Genomic DNA, 15,467 nt, shown 5'->3' with positions numbered 1-15,467 from the left:
TTCCAGCGGCCACCACAAGAGCTGGAGCAGAAGCCTGCCACAGAGCTTCTTAGGAGAAACGCAGCGTCTCACCGGTATCACACTCATTCATAAGTTTTCATGCCTTGTCTATCCAAAGCCAAGAAATTTATAACTCTGGTGCTCAGCCTTCTCAGTTCTCCCCACAGCCATCTACTAGGCACTTACTATCATCTCCAAGACCCAGAATCACCCATCTTTCCAACCCCTACCCTCTTCCCAGCATCTTCCCTCTGCTGGGTGGCATCTTCTCTTTGAAAAAATGAGGCTTCTTCCTTCCATCTGCCACTTTAAGGGAAGTGCCTCAGTGATTGGCTGATTTCCTGTCTTCATTCATGTTATGACCTATTGTTAATTCATCTCCTAAAGAAAAGAAAAGAAAAGAAAAGAAAAGCCTTCATGTAATATCTGGCTATGTGCCCCTTTAGGTAGGGCTCACATTATATCTTAAGTAAAATATTGGTAGAAAAATTAGAAGCTTGGCTATGAGGAAAACATCAAAATGAATCCCAGGTTTTTATAACAGAAGGACCCAGGTTTTTATAACAGAAGGACCATACTGTTGTCATGGTTTTCTTGCAGTGAAGACATGGGATTCTTCTGCTCCTTCTGGTCACAGACACCCTGGGTTGGAGTCCAAGTACCCATTTCCTTTACACTGAAATACACTAGGAGGACTGAGTAGTGTCCTAGCAGGGCTGTGGGGTCATTGACTTAAATACAATGCCATTGTCTTAGTTTCTTACATTTTGTCAGGATTCAGCAGCAGTTAATCTGATGCTATCTGTGGCTGCTGGTTGCTTGTTTGTCTTAGTCCACAGTTTGAGCCATCTTTTTGTTTATTTTGGTTCTTTTTAAAAGGCCCTCTTTGTGGTCTTAGGCGCTGTAAGTAGATGGAGTGAAACCAGGAGTTAATGTGTAAAGTTTTTCATCTTTGGAGAGTTTCACTTCAAACCAACTCTGGGTCACATGTGCACTGAGTTGAGTTTTTGTTTGGATAGAAGGCTTCAGCTTGGAGAGAAAGAACAGGAAGTGGGACATTCCAGCCCCCAGGCAGCAGCTTCTGCTTGTCAAGCTGTTCTTGACAATAAGGTCACAGACATTTAGTAAGGGCGGCTCTGGGAAGTAATTTACAAATTATGCTAAGAGCAACAACGACAAAAAAGGTTTATTATTAAACTGGGAATGATATGAGCACACTAGCAGAAACAAGGTTGTAAAATAAGCTTCCTCCAATCCAAGTATCAGGAGACTCTGCCAGTTAAAGAGAGAGACACTTCATGTGGGAAGGAAACCAAGGCCAGAACTGGAATCCTCCCCCTTGCAAATCAGTGTCCCTTGGGCAGGAGCATGGAGGAGGAGAAATAACAACTGCTGACCAGGCTGTGAAAGTGTGCAGCTAGAAGACTGAAGGGGAGAGCTGCTTTTAAGGACGCAGTTGCAACACATTCCGATTTCAGCCATGAAGCCACCATGATGGGCAAGTGTGGCTCTCAGAAAGTTGGTGCTTTCTGAATAAGAAATCAGATAAAGAAGCCAGAAGGCATGGCTGCAGCTCAACAAATACATGCATTCAAGTTAGAGAAAACAACTAATCACCTTCTGAACTTTCCTAAAGCCTGGGATGAACAATTTCTTGGTATTAAGAAGCCATTTCCTGTTTATTTTACTCCATCTCTGAAGAGGTCCCAGCAAGCAATCTATGTCATTTCTCCACTGGCAAGGACACCCTATAGGGGCCTGGCTGAGCCATGAATTGCTGTTCTCATGAGCCCTGACCCCTTACCTGAATTCAGAAGAGGCAGTGCCAGTACTGGGGAAACTCAAATACCGTCTAGTGTTATGATGATGAGTTTGTGGTTAACTTAGCATGGCCCAGTTTCTCACTGATGACAGATTATATAACCAGATTGTCAATATCTTCCAAGAGAAAAGGTGGTGGATCATGTACTTTTTCAGATAAGTACACTTCATCTTCCTAAAGCTCCATAAAGAATCTACACATACCTGAACCATACATTCTAACCAGTCCCAAGAAATCATTCACAGGGTAAAAATGGAATTAAAAAATTACAAAGCACAGCTGCTTGGGAAATTAATGAATTCTTTTTTTTTTTTAAGAAGAACTAAATCTGTCAAATGAGACCATTTGTAGACTCTAAATTACCCAGGTTGCCCTTACTACACTCAAAAGATGGTAGCCTATTCTTTAAGGCATACAACCTCCATCTAGCCTCCCAGGCCGTTGCTTTGTTATTAGTAAGGCCATTTGTGTTTGAGCTAGGAGGAAATCCAATGGCAAATGAAAGAGGTTTCTACTTTTTATGAATTAGCCTTTCTTTTGCCATGCCATCAAAAAAGTGAGTACACGGCTAATTTCCCAAATCTTTTCCAGGCTGGCAGTGAATAATTCAAGTAAATCACTGGATGCCTTTATCTCTGAGTGACTCATGCTGTTGAGAGCCAGCTTTATGGGTTTGAAACCCAGCTAAGTTCTCACTGCCTCCTTTGTCTTTTTACATAGCACAGCTAGGTTTAAGTGAACTCAAAAGTTGTTTTTGAACTATATAACTCATTATTATAACCCATAAAATTTTTATCTATTTGATTGGATCTAAGTATTAAGCTGATAGAATATTCTTTTTCTATCAATCTGAAATATAATCTTGACACAATTCTGGAAAGTCATGACACTATGGTATGTTCCCATAATAAAGGACATCAGTTTTATTTTTAAAAGGGAAAAGACATAGCTCATTTCTCATCTTCTCTAACTGAATTTTTTTAGAGATTATAATGTGTAGAAGAGTGCAATTAATCACATTTTAATCTAATATTTTAGAAGACAATCTTATATACCCAAGATGAACTTGAGAAAATGGCAAAATTAGCCAGATGTTTGAATTAAAATAAAATGACTAAAGTTCAAAACATTTTCTCAAACATGGTAAAATCATCTCTGCCTTTTTTAGAAAAGAAAAAAAATGAATTTCATATTGACAGTGTGTGTCTCCTTTTATTAGAAAGATTTAAGGGTCTGGAACCTTCCAGTTGGAGTTCCTAATTAGCAATATTTCCCACCTAATTCAAGACTTGCTTCCTCTGAGTGAGTTTCTGAAGAGGTAGAGAATCTGCAGACTTTAAAATTGTACAGAATTTTCAAATGGTCTTAAAGAATAGTGTCATTTTTAAGTAATTTTCCACATATGTTTGATAAAATCATGTGTCATGAGTAAGCAAGCAATGTGGAGTTAGTACTCCTCCAATCCTTTATTTCAAAGATCAAAATCAGTTTTAACTGAAGAGCTGTAAAGATAAGCACTGTCAACTTGTTAAGCTGTCGGCACCAACACAGAGACTGACTAACCCAAACAGGTTCTGTGACCCACAGAAGCAAGAGCTACTTCTCATCCTTTCTTGTGAGTAAAAATACTACTGTCGCTTATATCTTAAATAACAAATGTTAACACTTAATTACTGTTGGCATTTGTCAGGTTCTGGCATTTGAGACTCTGATAGTAATAAATGTACTCATCACTCAAGAATTTGAAATGACACATCCACCACTTTCAATCCGTAGCTTATTAAAGCTCAAAACATCCAAAACAGCTATGAGTCAAATTAAATAAGCTATATTTTAGCAAAAAGAACAAGGAGTTTTAGAGTACTTAAACTGAGACAAAAAGACACTGATGTTTCGTCCAAGTTCAGGTACTTACCCATTGTATAACCTCAAGACAGTTACTTATGCCCTCTGAGCTTGGTTTCCACATATTAAAAATGGGATAATGGATCTCATTTCAGAACATTATCGTGCAGGCTAACTAAGAGAACATATATGAAGCATTTACTACATTCTTGATACATAGCAGGCATTCAAGTTGCTGGTAGAACTCTCTTCTTGTGTAACCACAATATTGTTCTCAATGAGAACTTGCTTCATTATACAGGTAGATGTTTTCAAACTCAGCATCTTTATGAAATATACATAAATTGCCTCTGGTGATATAATGATTCAGATAGGAGGGCTAATGAAAAGTCTTCCCGATTAGCATCACATTGTTCAGAGACCTCCAGGAACAAGAAGGTGGTGCCTGTGAAACCTAGGACTGTCTTGTGTGCTACTATTACCTCTTAAGGCTGTGAAACAAGGAATTCTGTGTCCTGCTTTTCTTATGCTCTCTCTTCTTTGCATAAACTGGACTTTAGTGACCTAAATCGACCATGTTAATTTTGGGGGCAGCACAAGATTAAACAGATGCACTAATGAGAAAAAAAAAATAACATGAGATGACAACATTTTAGTCACCAAGGTTCTGCAAAACAGGATGTTCTTTCCACACCACCTCTTCCTCTCATTCACTGGGGATGACGAGTTACAGGACTTTGGTGCTTGGCAACTTATCATCCCAGAAGGAACTTGGCATGTCCGTGAACTAGAGATGTGCTTTGAGCTTGCTTTCCTCATGTTCCCTTTCCCCCAAGGGTTTCCAGGGTGCCAGCAAAGAACACACAACTTTCTACAAAAGTATAACTTAAAGCCCTTGTGAGAAGGGAGAGTTAAAACACAAATCTGTGATTATAAAGTTTCATTAAAGGAGCTGTCATTGTTAAGGTAATTTAAATGGATAGCACTTGGGAAGAAATTATAAAAAAAACCTGTAAGCTCTAACAATGATAAATCAAGAGATACTGGTACTTAAGAGAAATGAAAAGCAAAACTACAATGAGGTATCACCTCACACCAGTCAGAATGGCCATCATTCAAATGTCCACAAATGACAAATGCTGGAGAGGGTGTGGAGAAAAAGGAATCCTCCTACACTGTTGGTGGGAATGTAGTTTGGTGCAGCCATTATGGAAAACAGAACAGAGATTCCTTAAAAAACTAAAAATAGACTAATCATATGATCTAGCAATCCCACACTTGGGCATATATCTGGAAGAAGCTCTCATTCAAAAAGATATATGCACTCCAATGTTCATAGCAGCACTATTTACAATAATCAAGACATGAGAACAACCTAAGCGTCCATCAACAGATGAGTGGATAAAGAATTTGTGGTGTACTTATACAATGGAATACTGCTCAGCCATATTAAAGAATAAAATAATGGCATCTGCAGCTACATGGATGGACCTGGAGATCGTCATACTAAGTGAAGTAAGCCAGAAAGAGAAAGAAAAATACCACATATCACTTATATGTGGAACCTAAAAAAATGACACAAATGAACTTAGGCACAAAACAGAAACAGACTCACAGACATAGAAAACAAACTTATGGTTACTAGAGGGGAAAGAAGGTGGAGAGGGATAAATTAAGAGTTTGAGATTTGAGCAGGTACTAATTACTATATATAAACTAGATAAACAACAATTTTTTGCTGTACAGCACAGGGAACTATATTCAATATCTTGTAGTAACCTATAATGAAAAAAATATGAAAAGGAGTATATGTATGTATGTGTATGACTGACGCATTATGCTGTACACCAGAAATTGACACAACATTATAAACTGACTATACTCCAATAAAAAGAAAGAAAAAGAAAAAGAGATACTGGTACCCAAGAGTCTTAGGTAAGGCACACTTCAACATCCAATCAACAATTGACCTTCATGCAGTCTACAATTGCTAGGTCGCTGTTATGTGCAGGGTACTACAGAAGTCACATGGAGTACACTAATATGAAACAGTCTGTCCTTAGAGTCTGTAGTGGTGGAGACAGACATTAAAGATTAATGACTGGTAATGCAGTAAAACGCAGTGACGTTTGTGGACACAGTGTTATAGGATCCCTAAGGAAGAGTGCATAATCTTGCTTGGGAGGTACTGGAGAAGGATTCTTGGTAGATGTAACATCAGATCTGAGCCTTAAAGGAGTTAGCCACTGGTAATGAAGGGAGGAAAGGTCATTCCAAGAATGAGAGACCATATGAGAAAAGTCTTTAGAGGTGAGAGACAGCATGTGTAGGGAACAAAAAAGAGTCAATGCAGAAGCTTAGAGTATGGCAGGGAGTGGTGAGAAAGAAAAGTGGGTGCAATTTGTGGAGGATATTATTTTCATATTAAGAATCTTTTATGTTAACTTATAGGGCCTATAGGATAGTATACATGATGAAGAGTTGAGAAGATTTAAGCAAGGGAGCTACATGGGTCAAATCTGCATTTTACCTCAGGTAAGATTTACTGTACCTCAGATAGTATTGCAGAGAGTAGTTTTGAGAGGGAGAAACAATTAGCAGGAGAAAGAACAATTAGAAAACTGTTGCATTAACCCAAGCCAGAGATGGCCAAGACTAGAACTAAGATCGAGATAGGAATGGAAAAAAAGGAGTTCATTCAAGAAGTATTTGGAGGCAAACCCAGCCAGGCCAGACACCTGAGAGGGCAAGGGATGTAAAGTGAAATTCCAGACTTCTAATTTGAGTAATTGGTGAAGACATTATGGGAAAGAATCCTCTAAATGGAGCCAATGAAAGAGGAAAGACAAAAATTCAACACAGTCAATTTCATTTCAGAGGCCAATGAACTATGTAGGAGACAATGACAAACAGGAAACTGGATGTAGAAATTCATAACTTCAATGAGAGTTGAGATTGGAAATATATATGTATACGAATCATTAGTACATAGGTATTTGTTCAATCAAAATGCGGAAATTTTACTCAGGTGAAGTATATAGCATGAGACAGCCGCTTACAAAGGACCTAACCCAGGGCTTTGTCAGCATTTATTGTGTGAGTGGAGGAAGAGCTGCCGGAAAGAGGATGGTCAGCGTGATACAAGAATATCTAGAAGGATGTAGTTTTGTGGATCTTAGGGGAGAAGAGAGCTTTGAGGAGTAAAGAACGATCCACAGCACCAAATGCAGCTGAGTCTCAGCGAGATAAGGACCGACAGCATCCATCAGGTTTAGCCATCAGTGAGACATCGGTGACCCTGGGGAGAGCAGGGGCATCAGAGTGCTGGAAGAGAATATCAGAGGCTGAGGGCTGAACAGTCAATGGGAAGAAAGCAAGTAGGGAAACTTCTTCAGAGAAGTGTAATGTAACTCCCTGATGGTGCTGTAGGAAAACCGAGGGGAAAGTGGGTTATTTGCCTACTGGTTATAAAAAGATGGGTTTCACTTGAGCACATTTATAGATCAAAAGGGATGTGTAAGGATCCATTTTCTTTGGTAATTAACGTCAACGATAGTGTGGATTAATAAAATCTGAACACATTCCAAAAATTCATTTAAAACCTCATTTCTTCCCCACTCAATCTTTCATCTATATGCCTAAGCAACCTTCAATTTGGACTGATTGTGCTTTTCCTGATTTTTGAGCCAACATTTCTGCTGGCACCTCTAATAAGCCCTGAATGCAAGCCATGTAATGAAGAAGGAAATAGGAGGGGGAAAACAAGGGCCTGAAAAAAATCAGACAAGAAAATCACCTTCTGCAGGGGTCCAGGTTGGCTGGGCAGACACTGAGTAATGCCAAGTTGGCTGTGCTCCTCTGAAATGCATCCAGACTGCAATCTCAAATGCTAAACACTGCAGAACCCTGAAAAGTCATATGCTATAAAGTATGGGCTTGGTCTACTAAAGGATTATTATTTTCCAGAGAGAGGCCATGGTGTCTGTAAGTGGTGGCATGAGAGCAATTACTTAATTACCTTATTTCCCAGCAGGAGATGACATCTAACGATTACCATCTGGCTGCATACCTTTCAGTGTCATCCCTTCTCTGTGAACACCCAGGGGTGGTGAAATCAAAGGTGTTCTGAGAACACTCCTGGGTGTGTTGTACTGGCTTTGGCTATCCCAGGAGCTCTGCCCAGTTTCAGGTGGCAGACTCCTTTTAGTTATTACTGTCATGGTGATCCTGGGACAACAGCAACATAGAAAGTAAAATTCATTCTTGCTGCTTAAATGTTATTTCACATGTTTTGTATAATAATTGAAAAATAAACCCTAAGGACGTCTTGCATTTGGGATACAGCCTTGAAGGAGAAAGATGTTATTGGATTTATTTTTATAATTGCCTTAAATTCTTTTAGGGGGACAGGTAGGATATCCATAAATTAAAAAAAATAATAATGTTCAGTTGTGGACACAGAAATTGGTCAGTTGACAAATCACAATACAATTAGCAAACTGAAGAGAATACATAACATAAGGCTTGTTATGTTGAAATGTTTTCTTGGTGGTTTATAGAAGGAAGTGGCAGTACTTGGATCTCTTCTTTGATTCTGAAACATAGTTCTAAAGATTAAGAGTGATGAAGATGAATTGAAATTGAGGGAAGACCCATGCTAAATGCATACCCGTGAGCATCCACAATGCACCTCTCTGCACTTTCCTCACCTACCTACACTGCTGTCGAGGTACATCGGGGGATTTCACCAGGCGAGCCAGTCTCCTTCCTAATGCTTCCCCGCAAAAGCCTGCTCAGCTACTGTTTAGGCACCCTAATATAGCCTGAAATTAGCCAGGATTTCTAGGAAAGCAGGATTTACGTATAAGTCAGCAAGTTCTCTTTACTCAAAACTATCAATTCAAGTATGAAAAACCTCCTGATGAATATGCCGAGCAACATTCGAGTTGCTTCCTAGACTCTGGTGATGGCGCTAAGTTGAGGTGGAAGCTCTGTCCCTCCTGGGGTCCTGAGCTGCAAGCTTCACGGCTGACAGCGATAGCTGAGATCCTGAATAGCTCAGCGAAATACTTGAAAGGTTTCACAGGCTCACTCCTAGGAATTTAGTGTTTGCTGTTTGCAAATGCTTGGGAGGATGCTGCAGCTTCTTAGGTTTAGTACTGGAGCTCCTTTGTTAAAAACCATAGGAACTTTAAAACACTGAGTTTCACATGTCATATTCATCTTTGTTTATAGCCCAGGAAAAACTAATCAATAAATAGTAATTTGACTAAGAAGAAATAATTACATATGAGAACTGTAGTTGTTTATTGACACACAATAAGAAATAACACTGGATTCCTCAGACCTCATTTACCCCTTTTCTAGAAAGCTATAAATTATGTCCAAGATAACAAAAGAATTAAGTATAAAATTTATAATACTTAAATTTTAAATATGATCTATAATATTTTCTTTAAAGAAACCTATCGTTTCCAGTACTGAGATGGTAGGTTTTGGAAATCAGGGGACATTTCCCTCTGTTCCATTGTTTGGTACATAGTAGACGCTAAATTAAAACATTTTTAAATTACAAAATTGAAATAGAAATGTTCTTGCCTAATGTCAGAGAGAACTAGAAAACAAAGGACCTTTATTTTTGAAGGTTTTCTTTGGGAAGAGTGGAATATTTTATGATGATCTTTTCTTTGAAGTGGAGGAAAGACTAAATCTTTAACTGACTCCTGGGGAGATTTAAAATTTCATATTAAAAAAAAAATCTAAGTAGAGATTCCTAACTTTTATTAAGGGCCTATATTGTGCTAAATGCATTTATACCAATGTACCAGTGCCTACAGCTTACATGCTAAAGAATTAATAGGCCATGTCACACACATGCACCCCCCTCACCCCCAGCTACAGTGTGTAATAGACTTGCCAAATCATTCTAATCAGTTATCTGCTCCCACTCCAATGAACACTTTGGTCCCTTCTCGTCTCCAAGCTACTAACTTGTCCTTATTCCCCCATGACTATAGTGACACCTCTCCTTCCACCCCAGAGCCCTCAAGTCTAAGTCATGATTATAATTTCCTTGATCAAAAGACTGAAGTCATATAGGAGAGAATATATAATTGAGTATGTAGGGTTTTGTTTTTTTTTTTAAACACTCAGAGCAAATTAAATGACACGTAACAGGAAGAAAAATCTGGTCTTTGTTCACACTATTGTTTCTAAAAATGTAAAATTTCACTATGGTGCCAAACCATACAATGACTAATCAATGAGAAGCCAATAAACCTTGCAGATCCTATGAGATGAGGCAACAGTGAAAGCCTGAAGGTCTTGTTAGGTATATGCCTAAAGGCCTCCTACCATCAACCACCTATGCCTATTATTAAAGACCAATTCAGACATTCACAATAGTGAAGGTTTTTTTTAAAAACTTACTTATTATTTGAGAAATACTACTATATTCTTCCACATTGAAAAATGGAAGGAGCTACAAGAATAAAAACCAAGACCTTCAGTGGCTTCCCTCAACACTTTAATTATTTAATATTTGTATAGAGCAGTTGAATACAAGAAGGCCTGTTGGTGCCTTGAAGAAAAAGGATGCCTGCAACAATCTTGGAAATGTCCATTGGAAACTAAGAGACTTTAATTCTGAGTACAAAACTTCACTGTCTCTAGAGGTGTAAGAAAACCTAGTGGTTTCAAAAACATAGCAAGATATTTTTATGTTGTGGCCTAGAGACTAGAGATAGAAAGATAATGACATTGTTTTTTTCCTCATCACAAACCTTAAGACAAGTTATTTAACTCTTAATCCTTAATTATCTCATCCCTTAAATAGAGCTATTTATATCTTCTTCCTTTGCTAAACACTTAGAAATCAATTAGATAACCCATTGAAAAGTTGTCATGATACATCTTTTAGAGACATAAAGCTTATGGCTCATTTCTAAAAGGTTTTACTTCCTCCTTCTCCTGGGTGGGCCTGGCTTCCTTGAAAATATGAGAAGAGAGGAATTAGTTAACTAATCTAAGGCAACATAAAAACACCTCATTCCTGCCCTTCCCATCAAGTTGTGACTCATTCTCCAAGTGTGGTACAGTTGCTGCCTCTGGAAGTTTAATGTCACGTGCAGATTGCTCCCTTAGGTAGCAGATCCAGTATCTTGGATAATATGAGTGTATAAATAGTAAAATTACAGCATTCTTTATGCCACACCAAAAGACACTGCAAAGCTTATTCACTCAAGATCTAATGGCCTTGTTTGCTACAATTAGAAAGTAAAACTAACTCTGGTTTAAAATGTCATTTCCTAGTAAATCCAAGCTTTTTTAATGGGGACAGTGGTAGAAGGTAGAAAGGAAAAGTTTGAGAAGGAAGCTAACAGTTGTCACCCAGTGAAACTCTTTGGAAGGGAAAGCATTTTCTTATGTCATAACTGTCAAATACATTGTTCTGGCTAGATTCAAATCTTAACTCTTCGCTCCCTCCCCCATTAAGTCTATGGCTTTAATTCCTCTTTCCTCTATTTCCTCTTTAAAGTAGATTAATGATAAAGCACTGAACCTCAGAGTTGTGAGACCTGGAAGAAATAAATACGTGGCACATTAACCATGAGCAATAACTAAAGGCAATAAATACAATTTCGTTTTCTGTTTACGGTGCTCTGTTTAATGAACACACAGTAAGTGCTAGTTACTGTAGATTAGAGAGGGTGAATCTGTTGCTGGGAAGTATGGTGTTCTGTAGTATCCACAGCAAAGTCACTTGAGTCTAACCTTGAATGTGAAGTGCCAGGGCACTGAGGCCAATGAAAAAGGAGTACAAAGATGCAGAAGGAAAAATATTTAAAATGACAAGAAATAAGTCCTTATGAAAGGTATAGATTCATCCCTGGCCTCAAGGTACCTCAGAAGTGGGAGGGACACTAATGGCCATGTAAATTAATGCCTCCCTCCTTAACCCAGATGCTGAAGGGTAGGTTACACTTATCTAGAAATCAAGAAAAACTTCAGATGGCTGTTCTTCCAAATCCATACTTGTGAGCATGCATATATCTAGAAAAATAACATGATTCTCACCTACCTAGGTCTTTTACTGCCCACTGCCCACAAAGCACTTGAAATAAACAGCATATGGAATCACCTTCACTATGGCTATTTAGTGCCAGCGTTTAAATTAAGGGCAGCCCTTACTTCCTGTGCTTTTTGCTTTTATTTTATACTTGTGACAGGGCAGTATTATTATAACCCTTTCAGATACACTTCCTGTTAATTACTGTTAATTCATCTGTGATTAATGTGGGCTAGGCAAAAATCCCACCCAGGCATCGACTTGGAGAATATTTTGATGAACCATTTGCTGCCCTGTCTGAACGCCTTCTCTGACTTCCTCCCCGGCATTAAAATACCGTCTCCACGGAACCCAGTTGGCTTTTCGCTTGAGACACACAGACCAGGCTTGGGCGGGGGTGGGGGTGGGGGTGTCTGTGGGAGAAGCCCCGCCTCTCAGCCCCGCACAGCAGCCCGCCCCTCCAACCTCCACAACCGCTGGGTTTTTTCTGCGCCCAGGGTGGCGCCCCTGCAGGCAAATCCACCGGGCGCCTACTGTTACAGTCGCTTGCAGTCGAGTAAATAACTAGGGAAGATAAAGGTTTCAAAGTGCCGAGGCCTGTCTCTGTCCTGTCCTCCCACGCAGCGGCTGGGAAACGTAACCCGCTGCCTTGACATTCCCAGGAGAGGGGACGCATGTGTCGCGCGTTCCCCGGGCCGCAGCCTCACGTGACTCGCACGTCAGACCTGGCTTTGTCTGGGGTTCCAGGTCGAGCCCCGCGGCCTCAGCCTCTTTTCTACAAGGCTCTGAGCACGCAGAGACCAGGAAGCGGCTAGTACTGGGAAACAACCTAGGTCACCATTGAAAAGCGCTTGCCTGTCAGTGGCTCTAATCTTTAATGGCTTTCAAGGGGTTTGGCTCTCTCATTCGTCTTTGTCTCCCAGGCTTGAGGGGATAAAGCTGCGATTGTTTTCTTTACAATGTCAAGGCCGAGCTTGCTGCCATCCCCTTTTTGATCAGCCACACTTGGTACACACTGAACTCTTCCCTGCCCTCTAAGTCCCTAGCTGCCAAACCAGTGTCTGCAAAGTAGTAGGGGGCATGCAATTTTAGCCACTAAAGGCTTGGAAATAGACCATCATAGGTCTAGACCTATGATGGTCTATTTCTATGCATATTTCCAGGCCCTACATATTCCTAAAAAAGTGCTGCCCATCATTTATTTTTAAGCTTTTCATTATTTGAACAAATGACATTCCCCCATGCCCTTTTATCAACTGTCACCCTCTAAGTTAGAAGTTCTGTATTCAAAGTCAAATGTCTGATAGGGAGAAAGTTGTTTTAAAACTTCGATTCACATACAATAATAAAAATAGTTGAGGAAAGGAAAGAATCTTACTTTAAAACAGTCTTTGTTTCCTTAATAGTTCCCCTCCCCCACCAGCCTTGCCCTGTGTTGCCTTATAAATACCAAGTTAAAATCCTTGCTGGCCTGAAAAAGCTTTTAATCCACTTCATGATCTTCTGAAAGGCCATACTGAAACCCTAACCTCTGTGGGGCTCCAACACTGACCTCCACCATCCTGCCCACGCAGAATAGGTCAGTCTTTGAGAGCACAACCAAACAGAAAGCAGGGAAAAGGGATACAATTGCCCCCAGCTTAATGAGGCAAACAAGATCTTGTAGCTCTTCTTTTTTTCCCCCACCCTTTTCCTTGATCATTTGCATAATTGCAGTTCTCTTCTGATTCACTTTACTAGTGGAGACTTGGCTGCTAGCCCTGTAAATTGCTTTCATATAAATCTGGAAGTCAAGAAGTAAAGCATGTTGCTCTAATCAGCCTAAAAACCAACCTAATTCACTGTGGACCTAAAGAAGACTTTCTAAAGACAAATAAAAGTAGTGCCGATTCCCTAAAGAAAAGTTTGTGTTACTATCCTCCTCCTAGCTGAAGTAGAAATGGAGCCTTAATATTCTCATTCAGGGTCCCTGGCTGTGTCGTCCTGTGGCAGTGGTTGCAAAACAGCCTGAGGTTGGGAGCAGGTGGTGAAGGGGAAAAAAGCTTCCTCAGTCAGCTCTTGCCCACCAACAGGAGGTCTGGAGAGGAGAGAGAAGTCAAACTCACCTCCACCAGGGAAAGGATGGAGGTGGTGGAGAGGTTCAGCATAACAGAGAGATGTGTATATTGGCTGAGGAACATGCACTCTGATGTCTGTTAGTGATTGCTCCATTTGTTTACGTGGTAACTCATTTATGCTGCTACCCTTTGTTCTCTAGTGAAGGCAGATCCTCCAGCAGAGCAAACCTTTGTTTCTTATGAGCTCATCTGCTCCTGCAGTCTGCACCACACCTGTAATTATAATTATGGCCCACTGCTTGGGATGCTGTAATCCTTTCTAGTGAAACCAATTCTGAGTTCACAAGCAGAGTTACTTAGCAAAGGCAGAATGCCTGAACTGATAGGATCAGCTTCGTTAGTCCCTTTTATTGGTTATTCTGGCTGTACTTAACCTTCTATTAAGATTCAAGTGATTAATATTTTTTCAGTAATATGGAGCCATCCTTACATTTTCAAGGGAACTTAGACATTAACAAACTGTAATTGGGATACTCTGGATAACGGTGATGAGGTGAGGTTTTCTGAAGAAAACACCCCATACTGAGAAATAAAAGCTGTGGACAAAATTGGACTGTTTTGCCCACATCTTTCTATGAGATGAGTGTATGTTTCAACACTAACAGACTCAGTGTGTTGCTAAAATAATTCTGCAGTATGAATAGTCCACCATTAAGTTGGAGCTGCCTGATGGTTTTTCAAATTCACTGTCATTTAGATGAAAAAATTTAACACAAAACGTTTTTTGTTTCAATTTTACTGAGACTTGGGGACATGCAGGCCTTGTTCTAAAGTAACAGCGTTCCTTTTTTTTTTTTTTTTTCCTCATTTCTGAAGAGGCATTGTTTCTCTTTGATATAATGTTCTTTACTAGATACTTGATAAGAAAAGGGATTTGTGATTATGGGTTTATATGCAGTTTGCAGTTATAACCTCCTTTTTTTCTAGCTTCAAAATAGGAGGAATGGGTTTTTAAATCCATGTAAAGCAGATAAGATTTTTTTTTCCCCTACAAGGTTTCATTTCTAAAATCTGAGCCCAAATATGACAGCCTTCAATTGGCCTATTGTATTTTAGGCAGACAAAGGATTCAGTCAGCTACAGTGGCATTTCAGCTTTTTAAATCCTATTGCAAATTACTTGATGTACCATGAGGTTTTTCTCTGGTATATGAAATAAAATTCAGCTTGAGAAGATACATGAAACAAAATGGAGACAAGGAAGACAATCCAGGACAATGATAATGAATTTAGTTTATCAGGCCCATTTTCATCTATGAAAAATGCTTTTGGATAGAATGAGTATGTTTTACAAAATATATATTCATGCAAGAAAAATTGCTTTTTAATAAGGAAGAATCCCAGAGTTTTATAACTAGCAATCAGCATTGCCTCAAACAGTGGTTCTCAAAGTGTGGTCCCTGGATAAGAAGCACTAGCATCACTTGGGAACTTGTTAGAAATGCACATTCTCAGGACATACTATTCAGAAACACTGAGGCGGGAGCCCTGCAATGTATTTTAACAAGCCCTTCCAGTGATTCTGTTGACCACTCAAATTTGAGAACCACTGGCTTAGATCAGGACCACAGCCTCCTATCCAACTTGCTTACCTCCAGGTTTGCTTCCCACAAATT

The 15,467-nt window shown here is 39.6% G+C and overlaps 1 protein-coding gene across 9 annotated transcripts in view; it reads left to right on the top strand.

Moving 5' to 3' along the window:
* Positions 1–15,467, top strand: part of NEUROD1 (neuronal differentiation 1) — a 174,455-nt gene that overhangs the window by 95,107 nt on the left and 63,881 nt on the right. Inside the window, exon 8 of one of the 9 annotated variants that reach the window (XM_032479866.1) lies at positions 6,119–6,202. The exons of the other annotated variants lie outside the window; for them this stretch is intronic. The gene's annotated coding sequence lies outside the window, so the exon portion shown is untranslated. The remainder of the gene's footprint in view (positions 1–6,118; positions 6,203–15,467) is intronic. 9 annotated transcript variants of the gene reach the window in all.

The sequence above is a fragment of the Camelus ferus genome, chromosome 5 (assembly GCF_009834535.1).
Source record: "Camelus ferus isolate YT-003-E chromosome 5, BCGSAC_Cfer_1.0, whole genome shotgun sequence".
In the NCBI taxonomy this organism is placed as follows: domain Eukaryota; kingdom Metazoa; phylum Chordata; class Mammalia; order Artiodactyla; family Camelidae; genus Camelus; species Camelus ferus.
This window is presented reverse-complemented; position numbering and strand designations above follow the sequence as displayed.